The following is a 21317-nucleotide window of genomic DNA, read 5'->3' on the forward strand; positions in this document are numbered from 1 at the left end:
AGAGGGATACGAAAAGCACGGTGTTATTGTAAAATCAGCCTGATAGACTGTGTGCAAGATCAATTTAAGGCAGTACATATCCAAGTGCTCAGAGTGAAGAGGGCAAGAAAGGAGGTGAACAGCCCACAGAGCACCTCTAAAAATCACACAAGACCACAGCAAGTTAAAGTGATTTCAAACTGAGTGTCCCAGATATCAAAAGTCACTCAACAGGGTAGGACAAAATGCGGGGAAATACAAAAACTCCAAGCACTTTTGAAAAGCTATCATAAGATAGGTCCTGTAACATCTCTTTTAAAGAAGAATAACAATAGCTACCAAAGTATCTACCATATTTTTTTGTTTTTTTTCTTTATTATCATATATTACTAGTGGGTTTCTTTAATTATTGATGATACTTTGAATAAAATATAAGCTAGTCTTAACAATTCTTAAATTTATTATGCCTATTTAATATGTGTACTAACAAGCTCATAAAGTACATATATGTCTAATTATTTTTCATTTCTTCTTCATTCCATTTTTATTAGTTGGCCAGCTAACTGTAAGGAGGCCCAGTGAGGAAAACATAGTCATTAATTAAGTCAATATTTCCAATGAGAAGCCCAATAAAAATTTTTTAATTGAATTACCTAGAAGGTGAACAATGTGACATCAACAGTTTGGAATTAAAATTTCACTTCAGGAATTTCTACTCGATACCATTTAGAATTGACACATCTTGTTGCCTCCCTAAAATGTTTTGCTACCAAAATCCAAACTGTATCTCATTCCACTGTGTTGCATATCATTACATTTTTAGTCACATTAAAGAAAAAGAAAAAATGCAGTTTGGTAATTGAGTCCTTCGTACTCCTATCCCATACCTTTACTTGATCTTTCAATTCCAACATATGAGAGTGCTACAAAAATTAAGAGCCAAGTATCTCTTACCCATAAAGAATTATGCTATTATCCTCCCAAGGAATACGCTGTTCCAAGGGAGTGGGAAACAAGGAGGATTCTAACAAGGGCTTGGAGAAGGCATTGCAACTATTCCTCCTTAGCTTTTATTGTTTTAAGGATGCACCCCTTAATCACAGTAAACCCAACTAAAATGCAGGAGTCGCGATTTCCAAACAGATGCTGATTTTTTTGTGTGTGAGGCTTAATGTGGAGCCCATAAAGCAGGACAGCCCTCTAGCAGTGTCTTATTGAGCTCATCCTCATGGTCAGTTTTCCTTCACCAATTTTTATAAAAATAGAGGCAATTCTTGATAGTCTAGACAATTGTTAGGCTTATTTTTTTAATATATAATTTAAGCTTCTGATGCAGTAAACTAGCTCCAAAAAAAACTCTGTCAAAATCCAAATGATATTGGTTGGCTTCAGTACAATGAGAAAGTAATGGAAACAGAGTGTTCTCTAAAATCACGTTAACACAGACTCATTAATCATTGCACTGCTAACAAATGTTCCTGATTTTAACATGTATTTCAAAGTACAGTTCTGCATCCTTCTGTATACAGTACTTTCCAAAACGATTCGTGCCTGAGTGGCTAACAAATCTCTATGTCCATTAATATAACAACTGAGAATACATTTTGAAATAAGTATTATTCGGATCCCGAGTTCCTCTAGGAGAAAATTCAAAGCCTGTTTCGGAGGCACACCGTCCCAGAGAGCAGCTGAAGGGGGCAAGAGCAGTCCTGGCAGCAGTGAAAAGCCATCCACAAACCCAAGAGAAGTCAGTGACAGCCCTCTCCAAGCTCCATATGAGACAAGCAGGCGCTGAGGATGACATCAGGGAAGTACAGAGTGTTTTCTGTGCCTCCCCAGATGTCCTGGCAGGAGACAGGCTTTTCCCAATCTAAGGGAAAATCAGCCAGGAAATGTGTCTCAGCTGACAGCCCTAGATCGCAACTTCTGAGCAGTGACAGAAAAGTGACTGTAGAGGCTGAAAGGGACGGAAGGCACTTCATCTCATCATGCCAACGACAGAAATTCCAGGGTTAGAGTGGAGATGGGCTCCTCAAGTAAGATAAGGTCATGGTCAAAGGCACCTTGGACTAGAACTCCAAAGACTTTGTCTGTTCCTGACTCTGCTGCTTGTGAACTCCTGGGGCCCTGGACATTGCTATTTAACCTTTCTGCTCCTCTATTACGACATTCATAAACTTAAGACAGCAACATCCATCCACCATGGGAGTTCTGTCGGATTTTAAATTCCTAAGAAAATGGCAATTTCTCAATTTATGGAGAAGTATATCCCCTAAACTGTAGGCAATGGGCAGCCAGAGCAGTTTATAGCTCTTTGCAGTAAACTATTACAAATGGTATTTTAAGAAGATGAACCATGCAATGGAATGAGGAACCGACCACAGGCAGAACAATTTGAGTCAGGAGTGCCATCAAAGAGGCTGTGGACCACAGGTGCGATGGGATAGAACCTTTCCATGCTACTGACACGTTCAGTTGCAGATCTTTTTGAGGAAGAACAGGATGTTAAGCATAAGGGGCAATAACAAATTAGACATAGATATTCAACTAACTACTGTTAGGATAAACCTCATCACACAACCAAATTCAACCATATTCCAAACCTAACCCCATTATCCAGCTGGACCTTCTCCCTTCCTTCAGCCTCCAACTCACATCTGCACTGGCTAAAGGCTTTCTCTCCGTGTTTTCACTTCTTCACAGCTGCTGGACTGGCTCTTTGCACTCACATTGAATTCTGGTCTCTTAATCTCAACCATCCCAGGCACTGTGACTTCAGCTGTCCCAGGGTCACTGATCCACATAGGCATGTCAGTAACACCCTCACCTCACCAGGCTTGCACGGTCTCTTCTCCTCCAACTGACTGCCCCCGCTCCCTCTCCAAACATGCCTCACCCCACACGCTGCTTTCTCTGTTCCCCTAGGTTAAGCTGCAGCCCCAGCAAGGACAGTGACCTCAGACTTCCCATGAATTTTCATGTCTGGTTCACTCTCAAATCGACCCAGCCCACACAGAATATCCTCACTGTATTTTGAATAAATGAAACTAAAAACATTCGGAAACTCTGGAAGCTGTCCCTCCTCTTACTGTACTTTCCTTGGCCTCCACCTACCCCCTCACACTGTTCTCCATTACTAGATCCCATTTCATTTCTCTCCCCCAAAGTCAGAATGCTTCCCAGGGTCCTAAGCTCAGTTCTCTTATATCCTCTCATCCCACCCAGATGAGATCCCACCAACAAATACAGGAGACTCTGGAAGTATTTCAAACCATCATTTCTATCAGAACCCAAATTAACACTCCCACTAAGATTTCTCACAACTTGCACCCTAACCCAAGAGGCAAGGCCTGACCCCTGTCCCCAAAAACAACAACAAGAAGACTCTAATGAGAAAGAACAAAAGTCAGAAAGGAATCAGACCTTCCCAGTGGGGACAGTTGAACCTTGAGTGGACTGACAGGCAAGCTTTTGCCACCAGACACAGTCACCAACGTGTCCTACATTGATGACAAAGAAGCCTCTCTTCTCAGGGATCACTACTGGCCTTTAAAAGTCCAGGTTCTCTGGGGCCTGAGAGCTTTACAACATTGAAGGCATTTGGTGCCCTTCCTTTGAGAGAGCCTTCCCCATGAAAGAGTGAGGTCTGCTCTATCACTTCACCACCAAGGGGGGACACAGAGCCACAGCACTGAGACTGCACCCCATCTTACCTGCTTAGCCCTTGGGGCTTTGACTATATTTCACCACATGTCCAGGCAAAGGGCAGCCAACGTCAGGACTCTGCCATGGGTCCTCCCATCTATCAATGCCCCCAATCAGATTCACAGGTCCCTCTCAACCCTGTCTGGACAGAGAAGTTATATAAAATGAATTATCTCTTCTCTAATTCTACCCTTTTCTTTCTCTATTTTTGGGATCCCCATCCCCACTCCTGAACTACTAGGGCACAAACTACTGTCCTCCTTCACACCCTCATTCAGTGTGGATTAAGCCTGAGACATTTCACTCCCCACCGACTCAAGTTTCTAAAACCACAAAAAATTTTATCTTATGTTTTATAGTTAAAAGGCTTAGATCTTTTTTCATAGTTGGCTCTATATATGCCTGGACTTTCTTAAACTTATTCCCTCCAGAGGAAGATAAATTCTTTATTGGACTATGTCATGTGGCCTCATGAATACCTCTCCACACATATAAAACTAAATAACAGAAGGAACCAATTTTGGATAAGGCCTTACCTAGTCACACAGGGGTCAGGCTATGATTTTATAGGAAATGAGGCATTTATGGGCAATTGATTATTTAAATATCTGTAAATCTCCATGTCAAGAATTTTTTTTTTTAACATCCAGGGGGGAAAAAAAACTTAAAGGTATAGAAAGGAGAATGTTTTTTAAATGAAAATCTGCAGTAAGTGAATTCCAAAATTAGTGTAGATAATCACAGCAACCTGCTTTGAGACAGCAAGAATTCCATACCCATGTTATTAGAGAATAATTCTGTCCTTCCTGTAGCTTTGAGGCAGCTAGAAGATGTCATCTAACTTAAGTGAAACGAGAAGAACAACTTCGGTAAAAATCCTCGGACCCAAGTTTCATTCTGCTTTCAGCTCTCAGGATACTTAGACACACAGAGTCCTTTCTCTTATAGAAAATTTATCTTCTTTCAAGTGAAAAGAGTAGAATAAAATATTTCCACTAAAAATATATTCATCTCTATGCACTATTATCTACCCAGTGATTTGTGTCTCTCCCTGAGCTCCCAGTCGCCTGCTCTGTGAAAGGCTTCCTCGGAGCCACCACTCAGCATGAGCTTCTAGCCCTGCTGGCTCAAATGATGACATCCTGTTGTACGAATCCAAGTACCTCTCAGTGGGTCTGCACATCAGTCACTGAGGGCCACTGTCACAGGAGGATTCAGGCAACACAGAGTCGCAGACATGGCCCTAACGAATTATCAGAGCATTTTACCATTATCAGGGCAGTAGGAGGACTCTGCCCTGAGTGACCAAGCTCACTCCCAACATCAGACATATGAGGTCAGAGCCTTTCAGCTCCTAAGCGCCAGCAGATAAGCACCAGTGAGCAGAGCTTGTCCTTAGCTGCTGTCAATACGATGTGCAGTCTCCAATATAAAGCCCATCTGTTTATTAGGCCTCAATTCCTCAACCTCATAGTGACCACAGTGAACTATAAAGCATCTTAAAACTCAAATCGCTGGCTTAGAACACAGGTAATAAGAATCATTGCCAAACAAAATATTTTAGACATTCCCAGAACAAGCTTTATAAGTGGATCATTCAATTGTTCTAATGCTGTCAGTTGGTTATCATCCTAATTGTAGGGAATTGTGAGGCCTCCTGTTTTTTTTTTTTTTTCTTTCTTTTTGCAGTGCTGGGGTAATATGCCTATAAAGAAAGTAAAATGAAGTGTCATATTATCTCTATGTTTCAGGATGGTTTTAGATGTTTGCATCACTCTCATCAGTCCCTATAAGAAATGAGAATTTGGTGAAAAGAACTTTCTCTCTCTCTCTCTCTCTCTCTCTCTCTCTCTCTCTGTGTGTGTGTGTGTGTGTGTGTGTGTGTACACACGCATTATGTGTGCTGGGATGGAAACCAGGGCATCTATGAGCTCTGCTCCTGAGCAAAACTCCCATCCAAGGATCACATATTAACCAGGAAACTCCATCAGCTGCTCTGAGCCATGTTGATATATCAATCACTCATACTACACTCATCCATAGGTAATAAAAGTGTCTCCATAGAAACCAAGTACACAGTGGAATCTGCTCTCAGTGCAGGATCTGCTTTAGCAAAAAGACTTCACTTCAAGCCAACATTCTGCCCTGACTTAAGTTTACACATCATCATACACTGATATCATTAGATCTTACACCTTTGGAGTTTCACAGTCTTGAAGATCACAAAGAGCTCCACACATGGAGAGAGAAAATGGGTGGGGGAGGGGAGGTTTGGGTGAAAAGATTTGCATATATAGTTATAAAAATACCAAAGCAGATTCCATGCTAAGTTCTGCCAAAGAGAGAACAATGACTGTTGCCCACCAGCTCATGGCCTTGGAATTATATTCTCTTCTCCAAGCAGAAGCAGTCATCAGATTATCAAAATGAGGTTATCCTGCCTACACTCAAGTAGCTCTTACATGGAATAAGCACAATGCAATCAATAGACAAGCAGCTATTTGCCTCCCACACAAACTATAATCTTCTGTGAAATATATTTCTGATGAAGAATACATAACCCTCCTTGGAGTTTGGTTCTGCCCTCAAACTCCTCCACATAAGCCCATACATACATTTTAAAGAAAAGGAGAATTTTATAGCTTCTAATAATATCTCTCACAATGTAGGGCAAAGTAGAATGGAGGCATCTGAGCTAACCCCCAAATGTATCTTTCACATGATGTTACTCTTTGGGAAGCAAAGTCAGTCACCAATGGTGCCTTGGGCACACATGGTCCAATGAAATAAACATAAACAATGGATTGCACCCATATTTTGATGATTTCATTCTAAGTGGATGCCTTATGAAGGCTTAATTCATTCAACTATTAATGACTCAAAACTCACAGAGCTCTGGATTTCAATGTTTCACAAATTTCAAATTATAAGTTGATTGTCGTGAGTCATCCTGCTTATTCAAGAAGCAAGTTTCAAATAGAATGACAAGTTTTCTTGTAGGGGAGGTTTACAGTGACACTCATTTTACTTTCTCAGTCATCTTCATGTTAAATGTCTAAAATTGAAACAATATGACTTGACAGGGGATAGGTTTTTACCATTAAGTGAGCTCATTCGATATGAAGCTATAAAAATAGTTATGAATGCCCACGTCCACTTAATAGCACTGTACATGGAAAAACAGATAGGAATAAAAGAGATTTCTCACAAGGGGTTTTCACCCCTCACATCTGTTTAAAGGTACTAGACTCTGGGATAATCTTATAATTTGGAACCTAGTAGGCAAACCATTAAGAAAATAGCTATGGTGGAAATTAATCTTGGTTATATGCTACATTAAAAGAATATGCCCTTGTTTGGGGTGGGGGGATAAAACTGGCAAGCAAAATCAATAAATGCTTTTTTCATAATGAAAACAGTCTTAAAAGATCAGAAAACCAATTTTGCCTAAGTGAGTAAATGTTGTAATTGCATTACACTAAAAGGAGTGTTTTAATTTTGTGTAATTGTCATTAAAAAAAATCACTGAAAAGATAGCCTGTAAACACAGGGTTGCCTAGATTGACATGGGCACCTCACCCCATCTGCAGGGAACCTTGTCTCCCTTAACTCAGCAGGATGTCAAGAATTACTTTTGCAAGCAAAATAGCACCAGGGAAAGATACAGAGGAGGAGGTGGAAACTCAGACTAAGGGAAAAGTTTGGGAGAAAGGAACATCACTGCTAAAATGCTGTTGATCTCCTGAGAGGTCAAGAATCTTATGCACTTGTAAGAAAGAGGTAAGGGAAAGGAAGAAAAAGGAAAACATTCTTGTGCATTAGAGACTTAATTTATTTCCACACATAGAATCAAATGCACTGTTAGAGTAAGGTACAGGTTAACTTAGGGAAAAAATTAACTCCAGATAGATACCCTAGCATAGCTAGATTCAACACAACACTGAATTCCTATCTATAACTATGAATGCTGAACCTTTACATTTAAAACCCCTACTCTTAAACATGCTCATAATAGTTCAGTTGCTCATGGATCAATCGAGCTCCTTTGAAAAACAAGATCTTAACTAATTAAAGCTTCTGCAGCCCACGCCTTGGAGTTACTCCACGCTGCCCAAAGCATGGTTCTGACTACCCTATCTACTTTCTCAGGTCCCGGAAATGCACCTTTCCCCACACACAGCCACAGACAAGGAACAAGCTGAGCCAGAATTGCACTGTTCACAAAAGGAATTCCCCCTCCCTTCCCCTCCTTCTCCTTCCCCTTTCCTCTCCTGTCCCTCCCCCGTCATCGCTGGTGAATAATATCACTTGCTACCTGCCTTGATCAACACCGTGAGCCCCTGTCTTCAAGCATTCAGGGAATTTAACAGCCTGGAAATTCCTGTTGTCCATTCGCTGAGGTCACAGATAAAGCTAAACAACAGCCGTGGTTCCCATCAATCATAAGTCACTCACTGATAGAATGTATGGTAGGAGACCTGATGTAAGCGAGTCACCAGAGAAAATACCCACTGGTGACGCATATCCAGGCATAAAAATAGCTACAGGGCCCTCAAAGGGATTATTCAACAGCCTACATTTAGACTTTCTTACAAGAGACCTGAAGTCAATGTGCTGCAGTTAAGTGGCTGGAGAGAGTTGAAGTTTAAGCTCCTCAACAGACATAACCACAAATAGCTGGTTTAAATAAGCTCCCCCAATTACAAGTTGTTTAGTAAATTTTAGCTCAACTTAATAAGCACTAAACAGTATCATCAACCATCTTATAAAATGCCACATAATCTTCAGATAACGATTCCTCTTTTTAACACATGGTGCCCACACATCAATACAGAATCAGTCCAAAGAAATATAGCCTTAGTTGTTTTCCAAATAAAAGTTAGAAAAATAACACGAATTGCAATTCTGCATCTATATCTTTTTAAAACGTGTTTTTGAAGCAGAATAAAGCTTAATTATAAGTTTCCCCAAAGAAACTGACATTTTGTCCACTGTATATACAGTTATATTTTTCCTGAAGTGGTTAGATCATTTATAGGAATAATGATCGTGTGTACTACACTACATATGGAATCTCATACATGGCAGACACTGTTATTGTTTGACAAACAAGTGAGTGAATGAACAAAAAAATATCAGTGAAGTTTATTATGGGCAAATATTTTAATTGAACCAGTAAGATGTTAACTCAGACTGCAATCTTGGGTTCTCGGATTTTTTAATTTTATGAGGAAGAAATTAACTTTTTACATGTGTAACCATTTTAATAGTTTTCAAGTCATCTGTTCTCATTTTCCTCCCACTCAAAACATATGCATAGCTACCCCGCAAAGCAGGTCCTTCACAGAACTTTCAGATCAGAAAAGGCTGGATTTTGGCACAATTTTTCTATTTGAATATCTAAAAATATTCTCTTCCCAGTTTCCTTTAAGCAAATGCGCCGGCTCCATGAACAATGAAAGCAACTGGCTGTTATAGCACCCAAAATTCTGCCTGAGAACCTGAACGCTTCCTGCTTGCAGGGCCCTACTTGTTAGGCTTCATTACAAACCTTTCCTAATGATGGACAGATTCTCATTTTTTCCCAGTTAACTATCAGCCATAGGATATTTCTCCACGATCGTTTATTTCAGCACTTAATGTTATTAACTATCCTCCTACACAACTGGCAAAAATCTCTTAGCAACATTCCTGTAACTCTCCAGGAGATTATTCAGGCCTTCATTCTGAAAGGTAGCTCTCCAGCCACAGTGAATAAGACTTTTTTTTCCCCCCTGTGCTGGTAGGTTCTCTATCTCTTTCCTCAAGTTTGAAAACACTGCTATAAATACAGCTGAAAATTATTTTTAGTATGAAGATTTCACAAAGCGTTCATGTTTCTCTCTTGTGCATATGTGTCAACAGTATGTGGCCTACTTCCAAGAATCTAACCGGAAATGTTTGCTGGCGCCCCCTAGATGAAAAATACTAAAGTAACTTTGAAGAAGCATACAATTCCATCATGGTACTCATGAATATTACAGTTCCCAATCCCTAACAACTCGACCATTAGTTCCTGACACAGAATGTGAGATCGCAAAGCAAATTAAATACAGAGCCTATTTCATTCTTTTAAATTTCATTTTTTTAATGAATAAAAAAGAAAAATTTAAGAAAGGGGAAAAATCAAAAAGATGAGACCTATTCCTCTTTCCAAAGGGGAAAAAATATACTACATATTAACTGACACAGAAACCAACAAGGTTTCACTGATTTTATAGCAGCTTGTGTTTTTTAAATAGCTCAACATTAGCCAAGGCACCCAGAAATAATGAGGTTTCACCCTACTCCATAAATTGGCAGCTTTCCGTCATGGTGGTCTATGCTGATCAAATCTAAATTGAGAATTCTCAGACAAATTTAAATAGTGACAGTCTCCAATGCAGACACTACTTCAAATTGCACAGACATATTAACTATCAAACAGAGATCACAGATTGAGTTCCATAAGAAGTTATTTCCATCAGCATTCCTGAGGTTTTTGTTTTGTTTCGTTTTTTGTTTGTTTTATTGTTTTGTCTCTGTTTGTTTCTAGTAATTTCATGCCTGTTAAATTTAACAGCAGCAAAACATTTGTTTTATGCTTGTTCAAATAGAACTTCCCTACCCTGGTTTAGAAATTATGCTATCATTAAGGTTATTTAAGTCCCTGAGATAATTTCCTGCATTATCTACTACAATGAAGGGGTTAGACAAAGCACTACTTAAAATTGAGAAATACCAAAATATATTTTACAAAGCAATTGCTTTTATCTTTTGAAACAGGAGAAAACAGAATCACATAGGCACTAAATTTAAAACCATATATTTAATTATCTGGACAGGATTAGGGGTAAGGGTGAGGGTATATTTTTGTTATATTGCAAAAAGACAAAATTACAAAACAAAACAAAAGCCTCTTTTTTACAACATCAGGATTTCTAGAAGCCATATTTAAATTCATCTCCTATGTCACTAATAGAATATCATGATAATAAATCTTTTAAAGTTCTAACTATATAAAAAAAACTGGGAAAGTGTGTCCCTAGTTTACTCATACCCAGCCAAGTGCAGATAAATCATATTTAGACTGCAAGATCAGTTTCCCTTTTAGTCTCAGGATTACGGCACAATTCTGGGCTTTTTCTTTTTTAACATCCTTAAAATGTGACTGTAGTTTTTGCTCCGTATGCAAATTAACTCTAACAGTAGCAGAAAGGACTTCTTCCTATCAATGGAACAAGCTGTTTCATCCAAGAGATTCAGTCCCAAAAGTATGAGTAGATCATATGACAAAGTTCCACAGGGAGTTCCTTCCTTCGGTGAGCTCCTCTGACACTGTACCTTTACACAGTTAGTATAGTCCATCTCCTATCTTGCTCTGTATGTCCTCGAAAACTACAAGTTCATTGCAAGTTGAAACAGTCTAGCTAAATATCTCCCTATACAACAGAGTATCCATGCTGAATGAATGACTGCACCAATGAAATAAACAAACCCCAACACAAAACAGAAAGACTGCAGTGGCAAATGCACAGGACTGGGGGCCAAATCTCAGCTCTGTGCTTCAAATCTCAGCTCCATCATCTGTATTCTGTGAGGGCAGAGAAAATCATTTGACCTCCCATCTGTTGAATGATAATATTAATTATAGCCCCCAACTATTTAGTCTATAATAACCAAATGAGATAAGCCGGACATATAATATTAGTGCAAATGGTATAACTGAGAGCCATAAAAATAACATTTAAATCTCCACCTTCTATATTATTACAGAAAATAATGTCCTATGAATATGAAGAATACCATGCATATGTCTTGCCAATCTGGGTAAATGTCTGTAGGGAAAGATCAATTTTACAATAATTGCAAGAATGATTACACTTCCACTTGTAAACTCCAATAAGACTCATCAGTCCATAACAGTCATTACCTGTAGCATACAATTTTTAGTTGACACTAATGTGAGATAATGTTGGAGTTTGCTGCCTTATTTATACCATATGTGCTGTGTGGACAAGGTCCATGGCCTTAATTATTTGGTAATGACAGTACACTTTCATTCTGTGTTTTTCAGTTCACAAAGTACTTTCACCTATAGTCTTAAAGTTATCTTCAGGACAATTCCAACACAGGTTGAGAATTTTATTGTTTTCACCTTTCAACAAAAGCAAAAGTAACAATAAGGCCAGCAGGTCAAACCATCAGGCTAAATGCTCTAAGTCTAAAGCTCATAATACTCTAGGAATTTCACATCTCCAAAAGAAAACCCAGATTTGGCCCATGTGTTCCCACAAGAAGAATTTTAACAAAATATTAGACATTACCTCCGTCTCATCGTATATTTGGGTATATATAATTTAATACTAATAAAAATTTTAATAGTTTTTAAAACCGTTCTCACCCACACTCAGCAGATCCTTGTGATACCTTATAAAGCAGGTGTACAATATAGTGCAATGCCCACTTATAGATAAGGAAACTGGGGCTTGGCGACAACTGGATTCATGACTACAGAGTAGAATGATCTGTGTACTTGGGCAGCAGGTACAGACCTACTACTTCCAACAGCTGAGTAACTTCAGGTAAGTTACCCAACCTCTCTGAAGCCTCACCTTCCCTCTAGGTAAAATGAGAGACTTTAAGTTACTCACAGATACCCACCTTGCCTATTAAAATTCTATTATTCTGCAACTCTGCTATTAAGCAGCATCACTGAGACAAGGCCCCAGATGGTCCTTGCTGTGGTTTTTTTGTTCCTTTCCTTGCACTGTGATGCCTTTTATAATATCTCACTGCTTCTCCACAACTGAAAAAATAGGCCTAATCAAGGAGTCCAGTCTATTTTTTTGTTTGTTTAGAGAGCTCTAGGAGCTGTTTATGCCTCGTTTGTTCTTTGATCCCTTGGCTATGCCCAGCCAGTTGAAACATTCATCTACAAGAAAGGCCAGCAGAGACAGGCCTGAGTGCAGGGGTCCAGGGAAAAGGGTGTGTCCTCACACGACCTTTTCTCCCTGCACTGCCACACTGTCACTTGGAGGATAGGAGATACTTGTTTGTTTTGATGGGTTCCCATATCTTTTTCACTTTTAGTCTTCAAAGAAATAGTATAAAACCCAGGGAGAAGAGACAGGCTCTTGAACCCAAGTCCAGGGACACGGTCACAATTAATTTAAAGCAATTTAAGTGGCCCAACTAAGAAAACTTTCTGGGATAAACCCAGAAGAAGACATATCTGAGGATACTTAGCTAAAGGAGGGGACACATGTGCACAGATCTGCACATAAACCCTCCATGGGCACAGAGAAAGTTCTTCCTACATCCCTGCTGTGGAGCCAGAGAAACAAGCAACCTGACCCCCTGAAGAGTCTCTGGAGCCTGGCAGTAACCTGAGCTGCTCTTGGTTATTTTTGCTGATGGCTAGTGGTTCTTAAAGGGACTGTGTTCTATGTACACATGTCCTGACATGGGACACAAACCAATGACAAGACAGATGTGACATACTTACATTCATTAAAACACAGTTCATAAAAGCATGTAATCGGTAAATGAGAAGATGTGAGTGAATATTTTAATGCCCGCTCAAAGGGATCAATCACATATCCTGTGATAGAGCATTGCTGGTTTCAAACATGAGAATGCTGAGTAACACAGGCTCCTATTGGTTTAAAGTATAAAAAGACAGCAGGCAAAGCCTAGGGCTCTGTCCTCAGTGCAAGTCTGCTACTTGAGTAGGGAGCAGAGATTAGAGATGGAGATGGTGCCAGGACTGGGCTCTACAGTTATCATTCTATTTAAATGCTTGGTACCATCATAAGAAGAGTAGTTATTCCATTGCAAACAAAAAAAGGAAAAAAGAGCTCAGCCTCAGACATTACATGATGGGTGCAGGCCTCTTCCAATATTTCTGCAGGAACGGGGCTAAATACAAAAGCAAATAGCCCATTCAAAAGAAAATTCTCATGAAACAATCAGTCCTTTTATTCTCTACCCCACATCCCTATATTGGTCAGGGAGGAGCAGGAATAATCCAGTAAGTAACAACGGAAGAAAGATCCGGAGTTATAAAAGCCCAAGTCTGTAAACCTGCTTCACTGTAATCTTGCTGGGTGACCTTGGTCAAGTTAGTTACACTCCCTGGGTCCAGGAGGAATAGCAGAGGTGTCCTAAGCATCAGACTGTGTGAGCCATTGAGATCAGTGTGTGTGTGTGTGTGTGTGTGTGTGTGTGTGTGAGAGAGAGAGAGAGAGAGAGAGATATGTATCTGGGCCAGAAGCTGGCACAAAGAGCCCCCTCAGTGAAACGGTTTGTTAATATCAGGTGTGTTAGTATTCCTATTCAGCAGGTGTGTGATTCAATTTACCTTGAATTCTGACAATGTATGACCATAGGAAAAATCATGTGACCACTTGTTGAGCAGGTACTTTACAGGCATCATCTCCACTGCTCACGCTTTGCCAAGCAAGTGATTCAACTCTTGTTTTGCAGACGAGGGAACTGAGACTCACATGCATGAATAACAGCTAGTAAGAGACAGGACGGGGATCTTAACTCAGGTCTGACTTCAAAGCCATCACGCCTTCCTCTCAACAAAGCCATCACGCCTTCCTCTCCACGGAGAAACGGCTTGAAGACTGAACTGAGGAGCTGCAGGAACAATCTGAGGTCCACTTCTCCTCCACTGTTGTTCGATGTGCCCGCAGGTCAGTGCCCTAACCTCTCCAACCCTGTTTCACCTGACAGCTATGGATTTCTTTTTTCTTTTGGTCTAATCTGTGCAGCAAGTTAATCATTATCAGGACAGGGGTAATTCTACAGAAGATAATAAGGTTCTCTGTAATCTTACTAAAAGCACGTTTTTCTAAGTGTTCGTTTCTGAGCCATGGATCTCAGAACTCCACAAGTGCTGTTATATAAATCATGATAAAAATACACAAATGCACATCTTATAGTACATAAAGCATGTTCACAAACTATAGCTTGCTTAATCTTTCTGACAACTCAGCAGTGAAGGAACTAGGCATAGGTTGAATCAAAGGCCCATAGTCCCCTAATCAGTAAATACTAGAGTCATCCCTTGAATACACAGCATTTCTAATAGTGCATCTATGATCCAATCATTTTACTATAGGAAGCTCTGGGAAAATACCAGCCTTTGTTTTGTGTGATTTGCTATGCTCAGTAATATATCAATAGGGGATTAATTATTAGGATCCCCTTCTGTATTTCAAAGATGATCTTTCACTTGTGTTTAAAAATAAAGTTTTAATTAACTTCTAGGCTATTTTCCAATATAGCATAAGTCTTACCGAAGGAAGACAAGCCGCTATGATAACTTCCCAAAGTGTGAGTGGTCAAGAGGATAGCGGCCATGTTTTAGTCATCAATGAATGGCCTGAAGCACTTTATTGCATTTAAAAGTAGGTGTGCAATGATTTTAACTAAATAAGGCTCAAGAGAACTATAACTTTACAAAATTTTATATATATAAAATTTATATATTTAAACATATAGTATATATAAACATACATTGTACATATGCTTATATAGTGTATATACTGTATATTCATATACACTCCCATATTTTGGATAGTCATTTTGTTTTGTCTAAGCACTTTGGAGAATATGACAATACAAGTTGTACTTCAGTGTAACATTTACTGAGTATCCATAATGTGTTTTGCACTATTTCAGGTACTTTACAGTGACTAATTTATTCCAAGCAACAACATTCTCTGGTGGTAAACACCATTGTTATTCTTATTTTACAGATGAGGAAACTGAATCAATTTAAGTGGCTCAAGGGTGCAGAGCAAAGGAGAATCAGAGCAATAATTTGAACCCAGCGTCTCTGGCACCCAGAGCAGGTGCTCACCACTGTTCTACTACACTGTCATCACTGACTAAGTGCCAGACACTATCCTCCGACTTCAACTAATTTTCACAGCAATCCCAGGAGCCGAAGAAAAGTCTTGGAAATTAAAGATTGCCTTGATGATTCATTGGCATGAGTTGATATTCAGAAGAAAAACAAAAAAAATCCTATTAAATGGTTTATAACAGTCCTGTTTCATTACCAAAACTTATACAAGTAATACTGTTCATCAAAGTACAATTTAAAAGATTGTTGGAAAAAACTTAGAATTATGTTTTAATTTTAATACTCAAATTTTGAATTTATAGGCTGTTTTCCTTTTCACAGAGAGTTCCTTTTGATTTTCTTTGATGTAATCTTACACACTTCACATTGTTTTTTCATTTGCCATCTTAAAATTGGTGTGATTCTATCAAGCACCCATTGGAATTTACTTTCTATAATGAAGACGTCTAGAGAATTCTTCAAGACTTAAATTCTTACCTCTTTTCTACCTTCAACTTTATTTTCTCATCATTTCTCTCTCTTCTATTTCCCTTTCTTCTTATTTACTCAGTTTTTTTGGTCAAGATGATGGCAGAGGGATGCCCCATGCCATAGCAATCTTCCAAAATGTGAAGCTGCACAGTGGGCTTCTCGAAGTTGAGTCCAGGGCAGCCCACAGGGTCATTTCCAGGACCCAACTCCCACATCTACATTTTTCAGGAAATTGCCCAGGTAACTTTACTACATGTTGACATAAATTGTTGAATTTTGAGTCTGTTAATTCCTATAGATACTCTTCCTACTGGTGGCTTTTTCGTTCATCAGTGAGTATATGCCAGTGTTACGAAAACATAAACTTCACTCTCTAGACCTCAGTGGAGAGTGTCACACAAAATAGGATATTTTTATACGAACTTTAAACCAAAGATTTTTAAGACTCTCTATTATGTATTTAGATGTATAGCCAACAAGAAGACACAACTAGAAAACAGGGAGTGGAATAAATGGGGACTCCAAATGCAGTTGCTCAACCTGTTTTAGCAGAGGTTACTAAAGCAACAGATTTTTATTTTCAGTGTTTTATTCTAGCATAAAACCGACCATTTGGATCCTCCCATTAACCCTCATTATCCAAACCACTTATTGAGCTAACTAATGTTTGATGTTAGAGATAAAGACTCTAATGGAACTTCTTCAGAAGACGTCACTTAATAAAAAATATTTATTTACTAATAATGTAACAGAGAAGCTAAAATTTGAAATGTGACCTTCATGAGAGTTTATTTGCTTAAATGTTTGATGATTTTTCCATAAAACCTGACAGGGAGTTCAGATTATTTGGATTAATATGGCAGGCTACAGTAGTCAATCTTATCACATCACCTAACCATTCACCTTCACGCTGTGTTGGATGTTCTTCAACCTCAGAGATGCTCAGCTTCTCAACTCGTTGCTTCTGACAGTTTGCACCCCTTCTCCATCTCCTCCTCTCCTCTTCCTCCACCTGCAGATTTCTTTTGCTCCAAAGTCTAGACCCCACTGTAAACCATTTCACCCTTTCACTTGTCAGCCTTCCAATTCATTTGTCACCTTGCATGCCCATCCCCACAACCATGCATGCTGGATCATTGCTCATTCCATTCCTGTATCACCTCCTCAAAGTGGCTGAGGGAAAAACCACCTGCTATGAAGGTTGAACTACTTTGGTCCGGCCCTCTGCACGCTGGCACTACCATTCCAACAGGCTCTGCTCAGCACACTTTTCTGGAGGAGCAGATACCATTCCAAATATACCCATTTCATCCATATTATCCATTTTACACAAACAAATGAATTTGTCTTATGTTTCACAAAAAAAAACAATAAAATAAAATAGCAAACTTTTCAAGGAAACTTTGCCTCAATGCATAATTTCTACATCTATTTCTTAGTAAAATACCTTCTTCTGCTCCAGTCAGGCCTCTCCAGAGCTCAGAGCAGCCTGGCCACTCCAGGATTCTGCTCAACCTTTTCTTTATGTCATCTACCTTTCCCTCATCAGCAAGTATAAATGGGCTTACATGAATAGGAAAGTGCTCTCTGGTCCCTATTTCTTCCTTTGTTCATCATCTCACTCCTCCTATGCACAGCTAATTTTTTTTAAACAGCCAAAATTATAAACTTCATGAGGGCACAAAGTGTGACTATTATTCTTCTAAGTCCAGTGACAGAATAGTTTTAATAGGTCCTCAGTAACAATTTTCATTGCTTAATACTGATTTTGCAAAAGGGCAGAAAGCCCAATGCAATGGAAAAGAGGACTAAAGACTTTACCAGGCATTTTATAAAACGGAGTATCTAGTGTGTGGCCAAAAATACACATGGAAAGAGGCTCACTGTCATTAACCACCAAAAAAAAAAAAAAAATGAGAATTAACACGATAAGATTATCCCTCTAAATAACCACCAATGACCGAAATGAGAATATGGAAATACACAACCAGGGGGACCAGTTAGTGCACTGCTGGAAGCAATATAAGCTCTCACAACCACTTTCTGTGTGGCAGAAACTACTACAGCTGAATACACACATGTCCCCAATCCAGTAATTCCACCATAGGCCACACCCAGCAGACATGTACTCTAATATCCATGGAAGCCCTGGTTGTCACAGCCAAAACCAAGAACAATCCAAATTCATCCACAGTGGAATGAATAAGTTACATCATACAAGAAGTTCGGTACCATAACGAGAATGAATGATTGTTAGGCACAGTGCACACTGATCTCACTAACACACCACTGAGTGAAATAAGTCAGACCCAAAAGAGAAAAGAGTACATGGTTCCATACATATGAAGTGCAAAACCAGGCAAAGCTAATAGACATGAAAGTTAGGAGGCTGGTTACCCCTGGGTTCTGTTGTGACTGGAAAAGGGCAGGAGAAGGGTTCTGGAATGCTGATAATGTTCTGGTTTTTCATGGATCTGTTTGTTCAGTCTCTGAAAGTTCATCAAACTGTCTACATTCTTTTCTGTATGCATGTGATATCACTCACACACACACACACACACACACACACACAAACACACACAATTGGATATATTAATTTGCTGCTGATCCTCTCCTTATTCAAAAAGCTCTTGATGGCCTTCTCTTGTCTTACCCTGCAGGCTCTAAGACTCCTGTGGCCGGGAGCTATCTTTTTCCTCTTGACTTCCCTAGTTCCCGCACAGACACTGATACGTGTCTGCTCTCGCTAAATGATTCTGAATGAATGAGCATGCATCTCAGTGACACCAACTAACTTGTGACTCCGTCTCTTTCATGCCCTTGACTCTGAGCTCTGCATTTTCCAGATCCTGGTCCTGATATCTGTTTGAAGATACTATCGTGATAATAACTGCCCTTTATTTGAAAATCACAGTCAGGAGCTTTATATACATTATCTCTTTCACCCATCAAGAAGAGCCTGTAAGTTATAATTATTACCCCTACCACCACCAGCACCTTTACAGACCAGGAAACCAAAGTTCTCAGAAGTAAAGCCACTTACATAAGAATACACAGGCAAGCCGGGCACAGTGGTGCATGCCTGTAATCCCAGCAGCTTGGGAGGCTGAGGCAGGAGGATTGAGGGTTTCAAGCCAGCCTCAGCAAAAGTGAGGTACTAAGCAACTCAGTGAGACCCTGTCTCTAAATCAAATACAAAATAGGGCTGGGGATGTGGCTCAGAGGTCTAGTGCCCCTGTGTTCAATTCCCAGTATAAAAATAAAAATAAAATAAAAATAAAGAAATATACAGGCAAGAAGCCGGAGAGCTAAAATTGAAACTCAGGTCTTATTCCAAAACCAGATATATCTCCATATACACGTGACCATAAACTCAACAAATCCAAAATACAGGTTACTGCTCTTCTCAAAGGCCTGCTCACCTTCCTTATCCTGGGAACTGCCATCTCTACCCAAGCTGCAGTCCTGAGACCCCTCTCCCTCCCTCCATAGGTCACTCAGCACTGTTTCCCAAGCACTATTCTCAGTATGATAGCATGAGTCCAAGCTTTTATTTTAATTGTCTTTTGAACATGACTGTAATTGTCTGTATACCCTGTCTCCCAAATCCAGGCTTGCTTTCCTCTAATTCATTCTCACAAATTTGATTGGGAGATCTTTGTAACGTGCAAATTTGAACCCAGCTCTCCTTGTTGTTGATAGAAGAGATGTCGAATACACCAGCATGGCATACCCTGCTTGACCTGGTCCCCACCAAGAGCTCCAGATCATCCCCTGGTGCCTCCACATCTCCTTCTCCCACTCTGTAATCCAACCATGAGAAGATTTACCAGTCACAAAAGCACCTTGCTGTTTCAATGTCTTTCGGGCTCTGTATGCCAAGGGCTTGAGCTTCCTTCAATGCCCTTCCCAATGCTGTCTCTCAAATTCCCACCCATCCTGCAAGATGCAGCTCAAGCATTTACTCCTCTGTCAAGCCTCTCAAGCAAAGCTGAGTGCTGCTTTCATGACACAGCTAAGCCTAGTGCATTCTTCTCAAATCTCAGATAGCCATTTCACAATATATATTGTGTGTGGATTTTTATCTTTTCTTTTTTTTTCAGTGAGCAGTCTTCACTTCTAGACAATTAGATCTTAGAGGCAGATTCTTTTTTGTAAGCTCAGGCCTGTACACAGTAGTTAAGTAAAAAATACTGGGACAAGTAAATGAGTTAAACTATCCATATGTACAGGTAATCTTAATTGCAAATAATTTTTTAAAGTAAATCCAAAGAGAATGTTCCAAGCAGAAACAATGGGGAAGGACTGGATTATTTCCCTATGTGAACTAGAAAGTAGCTCAAAGTATGAGCTGGAAGGAGCAGTGAGCTGTAGTTTAAGCGTCCTCCAGAACATAACATTGTCTATCTCTTCAGCCTTGCATGATAATCTCTTCCACCACCACCAGAGCCATCTGTGATGTTCGGCGTGATAAAGATTCAGAGTGAAACGAAAAAGATAAAGAGTCATATCACACAGAATATCCCTGAATCTACTGGAGATAACCATTCATAATCAACTTCAAACTCTGGGGTAAAACAAGAGGGGTTTATGTCTTATCAAAGAATATTCTCAGAGTAATAGAAGAGAGGAAAAAAAAAAAACAAAAGTACATTTATCTCTTGGATCAGCTAAACTGGAACACAGCAAAGATAAATGTTTCCTGAATTATTCTATCATTTCTAAGATGTAGAACAGGACCATAGACATGTAAATAGTCAAGCAGGGATGCAGGTACTTGTAGATGAAGAAACTAAGCTAAGGACAGGGTGGGGTTACTGAGTGAGTGTGCTGGGATAGCTAGATGAATGTGGTGGCATTGCTGGGGTAGGGTGTCCTGGGATTGGGAGATGAATGTGCTGGAATTACTGGGTGAAAGTGATGACATTGCCTTGTGAGTGTGCTGGGATTACTGGCAGAGCATGCTGAGACTGCTGGTGAGTGTGGTGGGGTTGCTGGGTGAGTGTGCTGGGATTGCTGGGTGGATGTGTTGGGACTGCCGGATGGAATGATGGGATTGCTGGGGTGAGTAAAGGATTACTGAGGTGATGTGCTAGGATTGCTGAAGATGGGTATATCTGTGATGCATAGTGAGAGAAGAGCCTTGATGTATGAGAGTTGTGAGAGGGCCCAGAAACTGTTGGCACAAATGCTTAATTCACCAGTCACTCCACAGCCACATGGCTCTTCAGTAAAATTCAAAACACAGCACGGGACCTATGCA

General features: G+C 39.7%; 1 protein-coding gene across 33 annotated transcripts in view; it reads right to left on the minus strand.

Moving 5' to 3' along the window:
- HIVEP2 (HIVEP zinc finger 2) overlaps nucleotides 1-21317 on the minus strand; it is a 184461-nt gene that overhangs the window by 119927 nt on the left and 43217 nt on the right. For 3 of the 33 annotated variants that reach the window (XM_081294858.1, XM_081294848.1, XM_081294839.1), the window contains exon 1: nucleotides 8004-8152. The exons of 26 other annotated variants lie outside the window; for them this stretch is intronic. The gene's annotated coding sequence lies outside the window, so the exon portion shown is untranslated. Of the gene's footprint in view, nucleotides 1-3692; nucleotides 3827-7999; nucleotides 8158-21317 lie in introns of those variants that run through there. 4 more of the 33 variants (XM_081294869.1, XM_081294852.1, XM_081294867.1 and 1 more) reach the window with 3 other exon arrangements.

The sequence above is a fragment of the Spermophilus citellus genome (genome assembly GCF_964194105.1).
Source record: "Spermophilus citellus genome assembly, chromosome: 5".
NCBI lineage: Eukaryota > Metazoa > Chordata > Mammalia > Rodentia > Sciuridae > Spermophilus > Spermophilus citellus.